Source organism: Thunnus albacares, chromosome 7, assembly GCF_914725855.1.
Source record: "Thunnus albacares chromosome 7, fThuAlb1.1, whole genome shotgun sequence".
Classification (NCBI taxonomy): domain Eukaryota; kingdom Metazoa; phylum Chordata; class Actinopteri; order Scombriformes; family Scombridae; genus Thunnus; species Thunnus albacares.
Window position 1 is genome coordinate 8,713,734 of NC_058112.1, and position 20,029 is coordinate 8,733,762.

At 43.4% G+C, this 20,029-nt stretch overlaps 1 long non-coding RNA gene across 1 annotated transcript in view; it reads right to left on the reverse strand.

Moving 5' to 3' along the window:
• Window positions 1-10,072: 10,072 nt before the first annotated feature.
• Window positions 10,073-20,029, reverse strand: part of LOC122985468 — a 114,088-nt gene continuing 104,131 nt past the window's right edge. Inside the window, exon 5 of the long non-coding RNA XR_006404127.1 lies at window positions 10,073-12,239. This is a non-coding gene — a long non-coding RNA (uncharacterized LOC122985468). The remainder of the gene's footprint in view (window positions 12,240-20,029) is intronic.

Below are 20,029 nucleotides of genomic sequence, written 5' to 3' on the forward strand. Positions count from 1 at the left end.
GTAAAAACACACCCCGTTATTCAATTTAATGGGACTGCAGGGGTTTGGCCTTCAACTTTGGCAAGGCACTGTACTGGCCAATCAAATACATGCAAGTACACATTCTGGTAGTTTACTTAGATTACTTAGTAAGGTAAAAGTTTTTTTCTACTGTTTACCTCACAATCCTTGTGATGAAAGATAAATGATTGCTGGCATAATAGCTTTCCAGAGTAGTAAAATCCTTCCTTATTTCATCTGATAAACCTTCAAACTCATGGATGCTTACACTTGGATTGTATTTCATATCTCACTGGTACCTGAAGAAACTCTGCCCCACCAACACAGCATGTTGCATTTTTAGAGCAGGATTGTTTTTGGTCTGAATATCCACTTCTGATCCAAATAATTGGATAAGTTTGTAACTTTGTTGTGTTCCCCCCTTGGTTTGATGTCTTTTCACACAGAAAATGCATCACTGAAAGCCACACGAGAATGTTCTCTCCTCTCATTGGTCAGATGTATCTGGGAAGGGAGCGAGAATGTAAACACATTAAGAAGGTCCTAAAAAATGTCCAGTCTGCCCAAATATCAAGAATGCATCATTGTGCTTTATTGATGGTCCAGGTTGGACGATTCATCCCAGTATGCAAAACGCACCTGGCTACGGGTGCTGTTTAGCTCAAACTTGCAGAGTACGCCCAGTGGTTGGCTCAGATCTTGGTCGGATCACATTCCCACTACAATCAAACTGCTCCAAAATTAATTTATGGCCGGACCGAGACCCCTACTTCTAAAAGTCCTGGGTTGGGTATCTGTTACCGAGTGGACCTACGAAGACCTATGTTTGCGGGTAGTCATGTTATTCCACAGTATGTGAGTAATCTGTGTTTACATGCACTTAAATAACTAGTTTGCAGTTGACTGTAGCCAGTCAGCTGATTTTCTAAAAGACATATAAACGAGAAACTTGGTTTTTGTAATTAGGATAGGGGATTAGAATAACCCGACCTACCAAGTTAGATTTCTCCTGGAGAACACAGATTTCTTAGGCATGTATACGCGTAACTGGGTTTTTAATCATCTTGCAGCAAGTATGCATGTGCACGACAAAAGATTTCAGACAGAGAGAGAATAGCTGTGACAGCAGCGCAGCAGGATGAAAGGAGAGATAATTACATGTAGCGATACATCCTTGTTTTTAAGATAATTCCATCCAAAATCCGACTAAAACTGAAAGCAACACAGCTGAACATTTTTCTCTTTCTGGAGTGCATGTAAACATACTATATGATACAAAGTTTTCTACCTTGGGAACTGGGAATACACACATAAACTCAGCTTTTGGTCATTCCCTGTCGGCATGAAGGCGGCAGACTCATTCATGTTCCATTACCTCTGGAATGTCTACTGTGGAATAAGGGAGCAGCCGCACATCACAGGCTGGCATTCACCTTTCAATCACCCCCCTCCTTCAGCCCCTCACCCCTGTAATCATGTTAGCTCATACATAATCGCATTTCAATTACTGACAGGAGTGTGACCCTTGCTTCCCAACATGCCTAATCTAATACATGTGTTTCCTAAAAGACAGAGGGATGCCTTGTTTTGGTAGAGGGAGGGGAGAAAAAAAAGAAGCATGCATCAACATGCTGTGTCATGCTGAAGCTATAAAAAGGGATGCCACAGTTTTCTTCTGATTCAGCATGGGAAGTCAGCAGCTATTTTTAGCAGGATGTATACTGTATGTGGCGCCTGGATGTGATGTAAACACTTTGTCGGATTCGGAGAGGAGAGGAGAGGAGAGGAGAGGAAAAGGGTGAGGAAGAGAAAGGAGGATACAACAGAGGATGCATGCGATAACAATTCAAAGTTGAGAATCCCACAGACTGTGTGTGTGTGTGTCTCTATCAGCCTCTCAGTCTGCCTGTCTGTGTGTGTGTGTGTGTGTGTGTGTGTGTGTGTGTGTGTGTCAGGGGCCCTCTGAACTCCAGGCTTTTCTGCAATCCCACCGTTCAGGAGAGTGGAGTGAAAACACCAAAGATACCCTCATAAATCTAACTCTCCCCCCCTCTCTGTCTGTCCCACTGGGTAAGGTAATTCTTTCCTGCAAGACTTTTTTTTTTTCATCTCTTCTCTTCTCTTTCTTTCTTTCTCTCCCTCTCCTCTCCTCTTCTTCTCCTTCTCTTTCTGTCTGCTTTGCCTTTCATTCTGTAATTCCCACTCTGTCACTCTGTGTCTGTGTGCTTAGCGGCCTTGTGTCATTATTATGGGCCAATTTGTGTCAATGCTAACATCCCATTCATCATGGGGGAAATGGTTTCCGCCAGAGCTCGGGGGGCTCACATACCTCACCTCTCACATTTTCACCATGGTGGCATCCGCTCCGCTATGGGGTCAGAGGTCAGAGTTCCAGACCTCCTGAGTGATCACTGACTTCTCTGCAAACCCCCTGCTCCCCCCAGTTCATTCCTGCTCCCAGCACTGCCAGCTATCTTACATTTCCAGGTCTTCTCCGTCCTTCAGTTGATTTCTCGATGGTTTTCTGGAGACTCTTACCACTCACCAGTTCTATATCTGCCGTCTGTGTATTTTTGTGCCCTCATTTTGTTGTCTCCACTTATTCCTACCATCCAAATTTTACTTTTCCTCATTTGAATCCCTCGTCTCCCTTCTAACACAGACGAACCCAGCATTAGTCCTTGAACGGAAAGCCAATAAATAACCAAACTGAGTTTGATTTGATTAGTTACAACTTGTCTCATTAGCCTGTTTCTGCAGCGAGATCTGCACCATGCTCCATACATTATGTTCCCTTTCCCAAGCCTTCTCCCACCCACCCACCAACCTTCCCCGATCCAACCCCCCTATCACATCAATGGCTGACAGCCCTTACTCTCACTAAAACCCCAGCATGCGGGTCGATGGTTTATTTCTTATGAATGAAGGGCCCAAATGAAAGTGCATTCCTGTCTCAGCTCTGAGAGGAAGCAGCTGGCTATTTGGTGAGTTCATGTCAGACGTCGGTGCTTTACATCCATGTTCTACACAGGAGAATAAGATTAAGCATGTGATTGAGAGTAAAGGGAAGAGGAAAAAGACGAAAAGAGGAACAAGAGGAACATCAACAACAACAAGAAATGGGGCCCGGGGGGATGATGTGCAGAGAATTGCTGTGGAAATGCATTCTGAGCTCAGTACTGCCACACCACCTGAGGTTGCTCCTCGTGTGAACTGTAGGCCGGGACAAAGGAGGAATTGAAGTTGATGTCAAGGTGAAGGGTCAGAACGCAGAGCTAATATCTACTGTGCTGGTTTAGATTTCTTTATCTCAAACATGTTTCACATGTCCGTGTCAAAAACCATCTCATGGATGATTTTCTTTTCTGTTTAAAGCGTGGTGATCCAATTCAGACATGTGCAGTGACCCTCTCGATTATAAAACACAGAGAGCAAAGATTTCAAAAAAGGCCTGCAAGTAAGACCTTTCCTGCAATAGCCTGAAAATAAGCAGCTGAGCTGAAAGGATCCTTGTTGTTGTGAAGTTTCCCTTGCTTGTTTAGAGATGGTATTTGCTGTAAATCTGTGCAGTGAGAGCTTGGCTCCGGTGTGTCGCAGGCTGCCAGACGGAGGCAGGCATGGGGAAAGAAGGCATGTGGGGCACGCAAGTCCGTCTCCTTTTCTCTCTCTGCCAGCTCCTAATTATGCCCAATTACACCTTTAACACAAGTGGGCTGCTGTGGACATTTCTCAGGGTGTGAGGTCAAGCATTTCCTGTGTCTGTGAATGACCCAACGCCAGGGGAATTGTCTTGCAGGGGCCTCCCTCTCTCCCTCCCTCCATCATTCACTCTCTCCATCTTTTTGACCCCTCCTCCACTAAGCCCCAATCCCAGACCTCCACCATTCACCAACGAGTCAGATAGTTGGGGCTTAACCTCTTTGACTTGTGAGGGCTCTCTTCTCTCAAACACAAACAAACAGGAAAAGGCACGCAAACCCTTACTCCCTCATGTATGTACATGCACGAACTCACATGCACACTCATGCATATGTGCGTGTCTTTTTTATATGCAAGCAGAACCTGCATATAAAAATAAGACGTCATCATCATGAAACTCAGGAACAACCGTGAGAAAACAAGACCTGAAACCCAAATTCTATCCATTCCTTTATAAGTCAGTTAAGTATTGTAAGTTAAGAATTGTGTCCTGCATTCACTTTGAAATTTTATCCCTTTCCAGTTACACAGAGAAAGGTTTTGCATTTTCTGATGGTCCACTTCCTTTTTATATCCATCCATTCTCAAAAAAACCAACAAAAAACAAAAAACACCTTGATATGGCTTTTGTTGTGGGCCTGAATCTAATCTGATCTAATCTAATTGACAGAGTGTGTTTGTGTTTGTGTGGGTACGTGTATGTGTGTGTGTGTGTGTGTGTGTGTGTGTGTGTGTGTCAACATGTGTGTGAGTCACAGCTTCAGAAGAAACTGCTACCCACCTCACAATGGTAGTGTACCAACAGGTTGGGTTCCCACACCCAGTAGGAAAATAAATACTCCATAATCACCGCCTATCAAAACAGGCAACGTACGCAGGGTGAACTGAAAATGGCGCATTCCATGGGAAATCCATAGCGAGCAAGTACATGCTCGCTCCTCTGCACTGACATTTCAGAGACACAGGGGAGAGATTAGAGGCACATATGGGAGGGCCACAAAACCAGGATGAAAGATGGTTGAGGGAGATGGGGGTTAGGCCCCCTATTTTTATAAGATGAATTGGTGGTTGAAGTGACACAAGGATGAATGGACTGACAAATGTAAAATCTGCAAGTGGCTCAAGTGAGCAGACTGGACTTGGGTGGATGATTTATTTAACATAAAAGATTTAGAAATTGCACAAGGGTTGGCAGACCAAAGATATGTAGGAGGTGACAGTTTTGTAACATGTATGCATTTTTGTGACATTTTTAAGCCCAGTGGCCAGAAAAATACATGAGAAAACAAGCCCACATACACAATCCAAAAAGAAAGTGGGAGTAAGAAATTGTTTTTTGGTGAATGAAAAACCTCACTGGCAAGACAATGTATGTTTTGAACATCTTTTAAACCACCCATATACCCACCCACTGCCCCACACAATCCTGCAAGCCACCACGCAGTGGATACAGTTACAGCAATGACCTAGCATTTCATTCTGCCAAAAAGACAGAAGTGGAAACAAATATGAGAAAAAAAAACTCCTTGGAGAAAAGTGGAAGGATTTTTTTTTTTCTTAAATGCTGAGTGGAGGAGTTTGGTTATTATTGGAGGTGGGGAAAAATGAAAGAGGTCATTCATGACAAAGAGCCAAGATATGAGGAAACCACACTTGTGTCTGAAACAGGCAGTGGGAACGCTGAGCCAAGTCTTAGTCTCAGCTGTTGTTCCAAGCCACACATTTATCACACAGGCACTTCCCCAGCAAGAAAAGACCCTCACAGGCAGCCATGGAGGGGTGCAGACTTGCTAAAGTGACTAGATGACCCTGAATACCAGAGAGTGGCAGGTCTGTGGGATGAAAGGAGACCTTGTCTTGGCCTCTGTCTGTCCATGTGACTTAAAGTGCTGCCCCACGTTAAGGTAGAGTGAGCCTTTAGAGAGAGACAAACTACCTGGCAAATATTTGTGTGCTAGATCCACATTGTGGGCCATATGAAGAGGAGGAAAACTGAACTGGGTGGAATATGGCCTAAAGCTATTAAACACACTGCATTCTCCTCCTTCACATTCTTCACCTTGGAAAAAATGAACAGGATAGAGAAGGTGGAAGGAGTGGGTGAGAGAGAGAGAGAGAGAGAGAGAGAGGGAACAGAGTCCAACCTCCACTATACTAAAGAGCATTGTATGTAGCACTTCAGTGGGCTAACGATTATAGGAAAGCTTTTCCAGGTTTTGGCCATCTGTCACTTTTATGAACAGTGCGGTAGGAAATTGGGTCTTTGGGTTGTTTGGCCTGGGAATAATGAGCCACTGAAAATGATTGTTATAGATGACCTCTCGGCACTGTTCTCATATGGAGCCAATCGAGACACAGCTCCAGAGGCCTCCTAACAATCAAGGATAAATCAATTGGATGTTACGGGTCAGGGGTACGGGTGCTGCAGGAGGTAGGCCTGGGAACAAGGTAACAACGTCCTTCCTGCGCAGAGGAGGGCTTGGCTATGGAGAGTTTCTCAAAGAAGAAAGGCCTTGTACCTATCAAAGTACCATCAAAAATGTTTAAATGCTATTCCTGAACTCTTGAAAGGCTAGGGGGTTACTTAGGTCATTACTCCCCCAATTAACTTCAAGAAAAGGGAAAAAAGGTGCTTAAATAAAGGGATGGATATGGATCGGATGTGGGGAAAAGGGAAGAGAGAGTGCCAGATAGAAGAGCAAAAGGGAAGGGGGGAATGATACAGGATGAGAGGGGGGTGTATAAGGAAAAAGGAGAGAGGTGTGTATTCCAAAAGACCTATCACTCGTAACGCCAAGCCCTCTTCGGATGCCCCTCAGACAAAACACCTGATAAGGTTGATTGTGAGACATTCCTCAACTGAATGTGTGTATGCTGATGAGGGCACGTTGTGTGGTCAACACTGCTCACACAACTGATACTAAAAATCTGAGTCCCCACAGAGTTTCCAGCAAAATGTCACACAGGTGACAAAGCTTATCATCTATAAAGAATGTCAATAGGAATATAACAGGGGAAGATTATCCTTATTTGTAGAAAAAATGATAGTATGATGTAAAGTCTTTAAGAAACATTCTACAGGGATAAAGTTTACCCAAGGAGGTCTTGTAGATTGTAGATTTTGTGCTCTACTGCAACTCCTTTAATTTACTACTTTTAGCAAAGTTTGACTGGCCTCAAAAGGAAATTTCTTATTTTACTAATTACTAAAAGCCATTAGTATATATTGCTGAGGGAGGTCTTCATGTTACATCAGTATTAGGTAGTATGCTCACAGATTGTTGTAATTACAGCAGGAAATTAAATTTTATGATCATTGCAAATTTTGACATGCTTAGATTCCTTTACAACAGGTTATTCTTCCAAATACCAGACCTTATCGTTTGAAACATATCCTGTCAGTACTGTAACTCTGATGTGAGTCTAATAAACATTGCAATGCTTATGTTAATATATATGACCACCCAGAGGGTATTGGAAGCTGGAACACATTTCCAGACATGCTAACGCTACTCCACTTTCCAACGGCAGGTTGGTCCAGTTTCTCAGGTCATTTCGGTGTGGTTGAAACTTCCTCTGCAGTTAGCGCTCAGTGAACCTCCTGACAGTTTGTCCCCTGGGCTTTTTACATGAATGTTGGAAATGTCAGTATATCCCCAGGTTATGCAAATGCAGAGTGTAATAAATGTGTTAGGTGTGATCCTTTCACGTTTCAGCAGGTCCACTTGTGTGGGAAGGTGAGGCTTCATTATTTCCATATCTCTTACTTACTGTCCCTCATGCCACCTGTCCAGGATCTATCTTATCTCGCATCTCATCTTGTTCTCTTTGATCCTGCAGGCTGCCATGACTCCCTACAGCCTCTAGTGGATCTGTGCACCTCTAGATGCTCTGTAATGAAATGTCTTATTAAGGAAATAAGAGACCATGTTTTGACTACCTTAAGTGACACCCTGCTGAGATTAGTATTAATTTGAAGAGGGGTGTTGCATAAAAAAGTGAGATATAAACCTAGAAACATAGATAATAAGACTACATCTCCTCTCAGTATTTCTTCCACTCTCTTTTTTTCCTTCCTCACATCCTGCTCTCCTGGACAGCAGCCTTGAGGAACCTTCCTTTCCGACTCTGTCCCCATAGGAGGCATTTTGCAAGCAGTGTACTCTACAGTCATAGCTCATATCAGAGGGAAGAGAAAGGGAAGGAGCTTGTTTGGAGGACATGAGTGGACATGGGTGCGCGTGCGAGAGAAAGGAAGACAATTTTTTGTGCATATCTTTAGTTATTATTAAGCTGACGACTCATCCGCTGTGTCTTTATGTCTTCTGCCCAATGCATGCTGGGATAGGCCCCAGCCTGCAACCGCAAGAAGTATTATGCAGGTAGACAAATTGAAAAAACAAAAGAGCTGCAAATTAACAGGAAGATGTTTGATGTTTGAAAATGAAACAAAGTGGTTTGAGAAGTTTCAAACAGCAAAAAATCACTCAGCCAATTCAGTCCAACAGCCTTTGTTGGCACGAAGTATATCAAGTTCCTCTTTCTCGTTCTCTCCCTGTAGCTTCAGTTATGAGGTGCCACAATCACTTGCTGCATGCGGACAGCTGCCCTGGCAAACCCTGACAAGCAAGACAGTGTATGAAGTGAGGACTGCAGGACCTGCTGGAAGGAGATGAGGATCACTGGCCAGGATGACGACAGGAGTGCAGTATCATGAAAATGTTGAACACACAGGGAAAGCATGAACGAACACATATATGCACATGCACGCACAAACATAAGGACACACAGCTCGGCCAGACAAAAGAATAAACTAAAAACAAAAACCTCAACAAGCTGTTGCCTAGTTCTATACGTCTGTACAGTTAGACCATGAAAGACACTGTACAACTGTGCTTCTCAACAGCCCATTGTATTAGTTCTTCAGAAAAAGCCCATATGTTCAGCTCTCATTACCACTGTCATTCTGACGCAGCCATATATAGCACAGCCAAATGAGAAGCATCATGACACTACTGAAAGAGGTTTCACTGGATGTGCATATGTAGACTATAAAGTGTTTGTGCAATGGAAAGCTGGACCGACATGTTGCACTGGAGACAAACGTCCCACATAAAGTGGCTTAAAAAACAGTAACAGATGCACAATCTGTTAGTTAAAGTTGCAAGGAGATTATAGCTATTTATTGTGTTTGAACATATATGAGCATGTGCTTACACACGCATACGCACACTGCCAGACACACACTGAAACACGTACACAGAATGTTCCCAGCGCCGAGCCGTCAACCATCTCCTCGGCTGCTGTGTGCTCACTGTCCACAACAGGTAGCGTATATATACCTGTGTTCTCCTCTTTGCTGGAGTTGTCATTGCTCTCCAACACTGTAGTGGCCGTTGTAGACAAATCTACAGCAAGAGCAATTGGAAGGCTACTCTTGAAGGTGATGAAAGCAGGAAAAGACGCATGTGATGTCTCTTTGTTAAAACTTTCACAATGGCTGCATATCGCCTTTGTACAGCACAGCGTGTTGTTAAATTCTACCTAACCCCTCTTTATCTGCATCTTCACAAATATGTTGTCTATCTGTCTGATCTATATTGAATTGCTGGTGGGTTTTATCAGGAAGTGGAAGAGGAAGTGATTGGTTTGATGTTATAACAAATCAACAATGCAACAATCAACTGGGAGCTGCATTCAGTAGACTGCAATGTTTCTAATTTCAACAGGGCTGCACCTGGTCCATGGGCAAGCCCACATGGGCCATCACCATATAATCTATGTAAAGAAAAACTGATACCATGAATACTGAGGAAAAGTTAAAACACTCTGCAATCTGATTCAACTCACTCAGTTTTGACAAAGTTTGAATGCCCGAGGTGACGATCAAACTAGCACAAAGTAGAAATTCTGCTAGTGATCATGACAGTATTACATTGAAGCACACACATTTACGCAGAAAGCACACAATTTGCACGCTTTTACTGGAGCAAAATGAACATTTAATAGACATGTTTGCCGGTTTAAGTTCAGACTTTTGCTTGTCTGGCATGTTTTTGAATCTGTGTTGTTTGTGCTCATGCATACTTGCATATGTTGTTGCTGGTAATGGAATTGTGTTTGATTGCATGAAAGGCCAGTATGCACGTGTTTTGTATAAGTGAGGTGACACCAAGCGACATATTTACCTACTACCAGTAAATCCTATAACATGACAACAACACAGTAATACAAGAGTCTACATTCATAGGCTTTCATCATTCATAGTAAATAAAGTAAAAGTTAGATTAGACAGACAGACAAACAGATAGACATATTTAGATAGATAGGAGAGATAGATAGATATTTGGATAGATAGGAGATAGGAGGAGAAAGAAAGAGAGCAAAAGAAAGTAAGAGGAGAATAGGGGAAGGGGAGGGCTCTCTGCACAAAGGAGAAGCCTGGATTAAGTCATGAGTGGCAAGCGACATAGGTTGGATTTTTAACAAGTGAGATCACATCCTTTTCCCTAAACAGAGGAGGAACTCATCTTCGGGTGGACAGGACGGCCGAGCTGAGCCCCGCCACTGTCTGTCTGTCTGTCTGTCTGTCTGTCTGTCTGTGTGTCTGAGTGTGTGCAACAAACGGGACATCCATTACTGAGCCGAGACAGTGGCATGCAGCCCTGGCCCCGCACGCAGGAGGCTCCACACATGTCAGCAAGCTGCACAGTGACGGACGCACAACTGGAGTGTGTGTGTGTGTGTGTGTGTGTGTGTGTGTTTGGGTGATCCTGTGTGGGAAGTACATTACGTCCATTAGTAGTATGTGTGTGGATCTTTGTGAGAATGCTTCAACACTTTTACTATGTTAATGTAAATATGTACATATACACTGATATGTTGTATGAGGTTTGTGTAAATCTGTGGATCACATCACTTGAATTATTCCTTGAGGGGGTGAAAATTCTGCTTTTTCGTCAAATCAGTCTGTATGTAGAGCAATGCTCCTCCTCCAGTGACCTACGCAATTAATCTAAAGTTCTTAACATACTGTTTATAGGGATCATATCTCATACTACTACAATAAACTTTCAAAAAATGTGAAACTATGATAAGGCTGATTGTGGGCTGTCGTTACTCTCTGAGAGTTAAGTATATGCGCATTTAAAATAACGAGACAATTTAAAGGTCTGCGTGGATAAAGTCAAATGTCTCTAATGTCTCTAACCCTAACACACATGAAGGTAACCAGCGCACCTGTAGGCCACAATAGTTTCATAAAGTAGTAGTAGTAGTAGTATGTAAAGATATTGCCATTGTTGTCTAAACGACTTCATCTAAAAATGATAACTTTTGGATTTTTTTTTATTTTCATAGAGTTTACATTAAAGTCTCATGACTTGTGAACAAGAAAATGTTGCACTTTCATTCTTCACAAAGAATGGAGCTTCAAAAAATTGCATAACATTGATGTATGATTTCCGCAACGTTCAATGTCTCTTTTTTAATGCCGTCTATATAAAATATTTAAGCATTATTTTTTGCACGTCGATGGCGGTATGTGAGCTCCAGCTTACTATATGAAAGTCAGATGCGCTACATGTCCGTTGACTACCCGATCTCCACACCTTTACTTTCTGCCTTATTACATTAAAGACACATTGCATTGGCAGTGAACATTTTTTAGATTTATGTGACAAATGTGGACTTACTCTTGTTATTGAAAAAGACACAAATGCTGACGCACTGGAACACACCAGGAATGCAGGTCTAATCTTGATCCCTATCGCACATGTTAGGTACCTATCCATTTCAAGACTATGAATCATACTTATTGCATAGAAGAAGGAACACACAGACACAGCCCCCACACTGCTGCCATCACTACTTCTCTCCAACTTTCAATTCTGATGTAAAAAGAAGTCAATCCAGGTTTCTCTATCCCTCCCTCCATTCCTTCTTCCTTCACTCCACTTCCCATCCCCGACCAGACATGACCCTGTGAGTAGACTGCAGGGTGGAGTAGTAAAAGTCTGCGTCTGGTGAGCTGAGTGGAGATGGTGCACAGATGGAGATGTTCTCCTCTTACAGCCTCAATGCTGTAAAGAAGAAACCGGAAAGAAAGAGGAAGAAAGAGAGAGGAAGAGCTAAAGGAAGAGATGGGGGGAGCTGAATCCAATAGATGAATAAAAACATTTGCAGCTTGTTATGGGAATTTTCCTCCCTCGTGGAAATATTTCCTTCATGTCTTTAGCTGAGTAGCCTGTTATTCATCCCTCCACCTCTCTCTCTGTCTCGCTCTCTCTCTCTCTCTCTCTCTCTCCACCCCCATTCTACCTTCCCTCCACCCCTCCATCACCCCTCTCCAGACTGGGCTTTCACTTTGGGGGGCCCTCAGCTTCCCTCTCGGCTGACCAGGGAGCTTTCAAGGTACCCTGATGGATGCTAATGCCGGACTCTTTCAGATCGTTTTACAGCCGGAGCCTTTGATCTGCCAGCAGGCCTCTCTCCACGGGCTGCCTGTCCTGAGAAAATGTAAATCCCCGCCTTACAGACACCTGTGAAAAAAATACAGCAGAAAGGGGGACAGAAAAAGAAGTTACTCTAAAGAAAAAGGGAAGAAAAGATACAGTATTGTGACATTTGGAAAAAAGGGGGCATAGTTTAGATCAGTGACAGAGCAGAGCGACAAAGAATGAGATGGAAATTGTGCGGAAATAAGAGCGAGTGGCAAAAAAAAAAAAGGGACTGCAGAGAAAGGAATGGAGAAACTGAGACATGGCAACCAACAAAGAAGGAAAAGAGGAATGGGTACCACAAAACAGAAGAGACATGGACAGAGACAGAAAGGACATGGAGGAAACATCAAGCCAAGGAGGAGGCAAAAGAAAGAAAGCCTACAACAGCAGAAAAGGAGAAAAGTTCATCTAAATACCCAGCATGGAAGACAGCAGTATAGATGGGAAAGAGAGAAAGGAAGATGGAAATAGTGGAGTAAAAGTTGGGAAAGGCAGAGACAGATGGATATTTTGACTTGGGAAGAAAGAAAAAGAAAGCAAAAGAAAGACAGAAAGCGAGCCCAGACAGACATATGAGGCCTGCTGCGCAGCTCAAGGGCGGATGTGTCTGTACGGTTGAGAATTTAGGAAGGAAGAAGTCAAAAAGAAAGTATGGTGAAGGGGACTCCAGGCAGCAGCGATGGTGACAGCAGTGAAAGAGGCCTCCCTCACCAGCGGCAGCAGTAGTGCTCTGAATAGCGGGGCTGCTGCTAGACAGCTGGGTGCAGCTGATCGGTGGACAGATTCTGTGGAAGAGCGCTTGTCTTCCTGCAGCCAGCTGCTGTGTCCAGAGGCCCGCAGTGACAGCACAAGGCTCAGAATTGATTACCAGAGCTGGCAGTTCAATGGGGTGGATGGAGTGCAGTGAGGTTGACTTCTCTGAAGTAGTGTGCACTGTACAGCAGCAGAGCACAGCTGGCACTCACTGTATCCTCTTCTGAGAAAAAAAAAAAAACAGAGGGGAAAGAAGAGAGATTGCTGTTATTGTGATCCCTCTCTCCCTCCTTTTTTCTTTCATTCTTTCTCTCTTCCCCTCTTTCTTCTGTTCCTCCATGCTGGAGGAAATGGCTGTCTTGCAGAGGAGATAAAGCACATTGTGAAACTACAAGAGCTCAGATGAGTTTTGCTGTACAAGGCTTGCAGGTACAGAGCTGTATGCTAAGACATGAGGTTACTTTGTATAGCCGGGGGCCTTCCTGTGTGAAGCGCAGGCCCAGCGCTTGCAAACCCTCAGCTTCGTATTTGAGACTGCCTGAAAAGAGCTCTTGTGAGGCAAATCCGGAACTAGTCTTAATTCACTTTATTAATTTTATTCCTTTATTAGATTCAAAAGGAGGAAGGAGAGGGGGGGGGGAAATCATGTATGTTTCTGAAAATAAAAACTTCCGTGAGGCACATGAAAGCCTCCTGGCGGCCTGAGGTGGGCAATGTGTGCCTCTGCCGGCATGGCCAAAGCTCTGCCTCCTCTATGATCAACACTTATGTTTCCTTTTGTGTCTGCATACTTCTTCATGCTCTCACCCACAATCCCTGCTGCTCTCCGTCTCCCTCCACCTTCCTGTTGTCCTATCAAAACAGGAATGATGTCATTCTCCTTGTAGCTCCAGATGGGAAGAAAACAGAGTCCAAAGTCCACAGTAGCAGCATCCTCCTGTCTGCATGTCTGTTCCTTGTCAGTCGGTCTGTCTGTCTGTCTGATCGAGGCACATCCGGCCATCCTGACTCCCCTGCGACTCCCCCAGGCCTCTGTGTCAGGAGGAAGGAAGGAAGGAAGGCCCTGTGGTCACACAGGAGGGAGGGTTTAGAGAAAGGGAGGGAGGAAGTGTGAAAGGGTGTCTTAGCTGGAGCTGATCCACTCCATTGGAGCCTCTCACTATAGAAGGGCTGTTTGGACAGGGACAAGGCCAAGCACAAGCGTGTGTGTTTGTGTGTGTGCGCATCCATGGCTGCGCACCAAGATCATCACAGAGAGGGAGAGAGTTGTGTTCTGCTGTATTTATCGATGGCTGTATTGAAAATATTCAGCGTATAAGCGTAGCATATAGCCCTAAGCTAGTCGGGGACATTAGATGACGTATGTGTGTGTGTGTGTGTAGTGTGTGACTCAGCGCCACTGTTCATCAGAGAGTGACAGCTTACCTCAGTGGAAATTCAACTGAGTCATCATGTTCAGTGACTGTGCTGTACATGGAGGGTTTAGCACCTCGGTCTTTCCAACAGATACATATATGAGCACACGCGTATACGCACAGACACACACACTTAAAACCAGAGAGCATCACCTTGCAGATTTTGCTTAGTGGTCTCCTTTTAAAAGCCACACTTGACAAGTGCTGATGTAGCCTTTGCAGTAGGCAATTTCTGCAAAAAGGAAAATCAAAGTGCAAGAGGTGGAGGAAGACAGTGAAAAAACTGATCTCTTTTGCTTTTGGCTTTGTCGCTGGAGAGCAGGGAGGAATTAAGTGCATTGGAGAATGAGTTGGAAAAAGACATTTCCTGGTGTAAGCAGAGGGGCGGCTAGGAGGAAGACTGCCAGGCACAGAGGCAGCGAGACACAGCCACTGTCCACCGCTCAGCCTCCCCACTGCTGCAGGCGCTGCGTCTGCTAAAACAGACTGGTGTTACTGGTTTGATCCCTGGAAGTGAAGGGAAGGTATGAGCTGGATGTGGACCAGTAATCGAGGAATGGCTGGCAGCTACACTTGAACAACATAGCGGAAGAGCCTTTGGGAAAAGTACTGAACTGATCTGTGGCTCAGCTTGTGCTTTGACCGTGCTCGGGAAGTGCATATGCTGGTGGGAGTGCATGAAATAAAAGTAAAAATTAGATTAATCTGCCTTTTAAAGTTGTCACTGGGAGGGAAAATCCAGGTGACAGAAGTCTGGCGTCTGCTGCTGATCCCTGAAGTAATCACTTTAAGTTTGCATAAATACAGCACCACATGATACAATTTAATAAATGTGACTGTTTTTTTAAAGCTAAAGTGAAAATTTATTACACCTTGAGTGCATGTGCAGTGCATCAGAGAGAAAGAGAAAAACAGAGACAGCGAGTCAACATTCTTTCCCTGTGTTTAAAAAAGCTGCCCCTGTATTGTCTGCCAGTTACAGTTAAAAGTTAAACTATAAATCAACACATCACTTCCTACACTGGGTCATTATTGTTTTGTTTGATTTATAATTTCTCTTCTTTTTTTCTGTGTATTCAGCTGATAAGACTTACAGTCGGGGCTTGAAAAGGCACACCCTTGCCTGCTCTTGTTCAGCTACTAAAAATAAGCGGTGAAGTAATGTGAAAAACACTGCTCTATTTACATTCTGGTAAGTTACAGCCGCTACACTGCCTGCCTGTCTGCAGTGTTGAATCTGGGCTAAATGGCTGAGGGGAAATTTCACTGCTTTTTTTTTTTTATGGCTGAGGGACAGGGAGAAATGGTGAGAAAGTAGAGATACAGAGAAAGAGGGGAAATTGCATGAGAATAGAGAATGAAAAGATACTTCAATCAAAATAAAGTGATGATTAAAGTATCCTATAAGTATTCTCTTTATACGGAAGATGTAGAAAAGATGGACAAAAAGATGCCAGAGCAGGATGATTCAGACAGCTGTCATCAGCATCAGACATTTAAATGTATTTGTGTGCGTTTGTACTGTCACATCTCATTCCTTCCTAATAGCCACAGGGCGGTAGGGGACAAAGATAACAGACACTGCAGGGCGGATGGCGGATACAAATCTCTCTGGCTGAATTTATGAATGATTGGGATCAGACGGGCACGTGGACGGATGTGTGTGCTCTGCTCAGACCCTGCCTGCCATCACGCATCCCCCCTGACAACACTGTTGTCCTAAAAAAAGAGAGAGCGAGACGGAGACAGGCAGAGAGATGATACCAAATGCCAAGAGGATGCACAATCACCCTCACTGTACCCAGCTGGCGTGTTTTTATGACGTACATTCTCAAGGGAGGATGCACATTTATTGAATTTTAGGATATTTCTTTTTCCATTACAGACATCACCAGTACACGCATAGCTTAGCATTTTCACTGACTATGGCACTATGGCAAAATAACACAAGGTGCTGTGATGGTGCGGGTGTGTAGCCACAGATTGAAGATGCAGTTTATTAAATGCAAAGAAATCACGTGGTGTTTTTTTACTCAGAGCTGCAGGGAGTATCAAACATATTTTTGATATTCTGATCAAGAGCAAATCACATAATGTGAACCCAAATCAAAAATTTATTTCCAGTGCAGTAAAAGCCAAAAAGAGCTGGGTTGATGGTGAGATGAGGCAGAGCAAGTTGAGGTTGGCTGTCAGCCTCATTGTTGTTTTGATTGGATTCGAAATGGATTACATGAGTTCATTGAGAAAAGGGATCCTGTCAGTGTAGTATCAGTAGTCAGGAGGATGATCTCACTTACATGGTTAAGCATGGTAATGTTGTCCTAACCTACTAAGCTAGAGAAGATTTATGAGTTGGAGAAAGCAAATCTTTGGATTAATCTATCTTTTAGTCAGTCTTAGTTAGCTGAGCCACCACATTGTTCTGTAGATCGCTTTCGAAAAAACAACAGAAAGAATCTATTTGTGTTTATTCTAAATACTAATTCTAATACTAAAATCTGGGTAAGATTAATGATAAAAATGCCTTTGTAGCAAAAACAATTTTCACAATTTTTTTAGAACATGTTTTACTGGAAAACATGTCGGGAGATCTGCTTTCCACATGAGCACCATGTTCACTGCAGTGTTTAGTACCTTCTTGCAGCACAAAACAAAATGATGTTTGTATGCACTGGGACAAATCTAGGCATCTGCTTAAATTTTCTAATTTTCTAATCCTGATATTTTTCAGTGAAATTCAGTCAAAAGCATTATTTGTTGGATATTTTCTGAATACATAGTTTGCTAAACAAGTACAATTTAGTGTCTCAAAGAAAGACAATGTGTGACCACAGAACTGCAAAACAGGAGACCATTTCCATGTAGCATGAATATCTCCAACAATCTCCTTTTAAGCTGGAAACAATTTAGAAGGTCTTGGGTGAGTAAAATAATCACGTAACACAGCCTTGATTAAACCATTTAGGGACTGATGGAGGGCAAAATGGTTCGATATGGATAACTAGTTTAAGTTCTGTGCACATAAAGTGGCCACTCTTTATTTCATTCCACTCATTCAACTTTATATATCACTCTCTGATAGTTTAGATTACATGAATGAGATAGCAGGCATAGCAGCCACCAGCAGAGCTAAGCAACACCCAGCCAGCTGATGATGAAACAGAGCACGGACTCAATCACGAATTTTGCCACAGCTTACCCTCCCCTCACCTCCCAAACCTCTGATGAGGAAAAAGAAGTAAAAGCAGCTTGTTTGCATCTTATCTGCAGGAAATAGCATTAGCCAAAATTGTACTCTTGGGTTGGGGCTTGAAAGGGATGGCATGGCTGTGGCCATCATTAGCCCTGTCCCCCGACGTGCGGCCTGCCTCTGATCCAGAGCCAGGGTTGGGCAGGAAGGCAGAAGGTGGGCAGGAGAGGGTCGGCAGCCCTGGGTGGGCTCCACCACTTGGGCCTCGCTAATGGGCCAGCAACCATCAGCCTGGTATGTCGGTATGCATGCCGCCACTGCTCATGTCGACGTCAGGGGATTTTAAATCGGCTGGAGCAGACGATTGCGAAACAAGAGTGGCAACCCGGCCCACCTCACCACAGTCACTGCCACTATCACCGACCATCCACCTCTCATCTTCCCATCTCTGAGTGAAGTGAAGCCAACAGAGCAGAAACTGCAGTGAGTTAGTTCTGCTTGGTCTGGTCTAATCTCTGTGCTTTTTGTGTCCATGTTTCCATGTTTCCTTCTTCACAGAGGGAGCAAAACAGTCTTTCTCAGCTCACTCACATCCCACAATGCCCTGCACTGCTACCAATGAGAACTCAGTCTTTCCCAGCAGTTTCCACAACGACAGCTATTTTTCCCATGCTCTCCTTTCAGAGGACCTATTTGGGGCATTCAGGCTATCAAACCCAGCTGAGAATGAAAAAATAACTCTTTGAGTAGTCAAGAAACAAAAAAATAAATTCAATGGGCACAAATCACTTCTCAATTTAACCACTCTATTGTTTCTAGTTGCACTCGTGTCTTTGTATCAGTCTCTAAAAAAACAGTTTTTTTAAGCAACTTTCTCCCAGCACAACTCTTGTTTTTTGTGACTATACAGTATACTGAAGTGTTACATGATGTTTCCTGTGTTTTCAGAAACAATGCGTTTATCGAAAAGTTGAGTGCCTGTATTTACAGCTTCTTTTCTGACCAATGTGTTGGGGTGAATGGCTTGTCTGGCCGTGAGGCAAACATATAACTTGCCATTCAGGATAACAGCAGTGTCAATGAGAGAGGCATATCACCTTTGCTCCCAGTATTTTACGACACAAGGCTCCAATAGTAAAACGGCTCTGGGGCAACAGGCAGCATCACAGACCCAAAAGAGAACTAAAGAGAAAACTGTCAAAGACTCAGTTTCATGTGTCTACTGATGGGACACTCAAGTGTCCCCTATTGTACTGTAAAAAGGTTGTGATGTACAGTGAAGAACAGGGGGTTGAACAAAAACAGGAAGCCAAGGAAATGTATATTCTATAAGGCCTCTTTCATACTATAACAAGAGGTTCTCACAACAACGAGACGAAAGGCTGTGACACCATAAGGCAGCGTACTGGCTGGCTTATCAGAGGATGACTATTAATACCAGTGAGACTTTGTCCCCCTGTCCCCTGAGGGAGAAAGATGGAGGAAGTCATCGATTCTTCCCACCATAATCTCTGGGAAGGACAGACCTTGCCTTTTCCCTTTTGGGTGACGAGGGTTATTATTCTAAAATTTTGAAAGGGCCCACACAAGAGCTATTTCTGTGTCTGAGCAATGGTGAGGCATTAGAAAGTCAGCGTCTGATCCACTGTAGCACCAAGAAACAGTCATTTTTACAGCCACGCCTTCCCAGGACCTGATGTGTCCTGATTTCTAGGGATCATTTTAAACATCACAAGATCTGTCTAAACACAATTTAAGACTGTCCTTACAATAATAAAATGAACTTAAAATGACCCATGTTTACGTTTATCTGATGAGGACCCCTGGTGGCCATCAGACAAGCAAAAGAGGAAGTAGTGGGATGCTTTAATGCTGCAAAACCTCTTAGGAAGAAGAGCTGATGGATGTGACTTTGAAATGGGAGACAGAGAGAAGTTTGGATTTCCCAATCAACAGTTAACTTGCTTTCTGTAAAACATGACCATGATCCTTCACTTACCTTAATCAAACTGTCTTTTTTTTTTAACAACAATCTTTTCATACCATTAACGCAGTTGTTTTTGTGTCTAGCCTGTCCAAACCATAAGCATAGTGGTGGCAGATCAGAAAATTCTCACATGAATCATTTTTAGAACTATAATAGTTTTGGATGGCACTGAGAGATGATGATGTTCTGTTGATTGGTATGCCAGATCAGTAAAAACTCACACATTTTCTGATGGAGGGCAATGACAAATAATGTATTTAATCATTTAGTTTCAAGGAATTATCTTACATTGCTAACCTGCTTGTACAATATGAGTGTTCCAAGAATAAGAGCAAAGATCTTGGAGGCTTATTTAGTTACTGTGAGCCACACTTATGGAACAAATTACTCGAGGATCTAGTGGAGGTGTGCCCCAACTCTGACTGCCTTTAAGGAGCAGGCTTAAAACTCTATTATTCTCTGTTGCCTTCTAATGTTTTGTTTA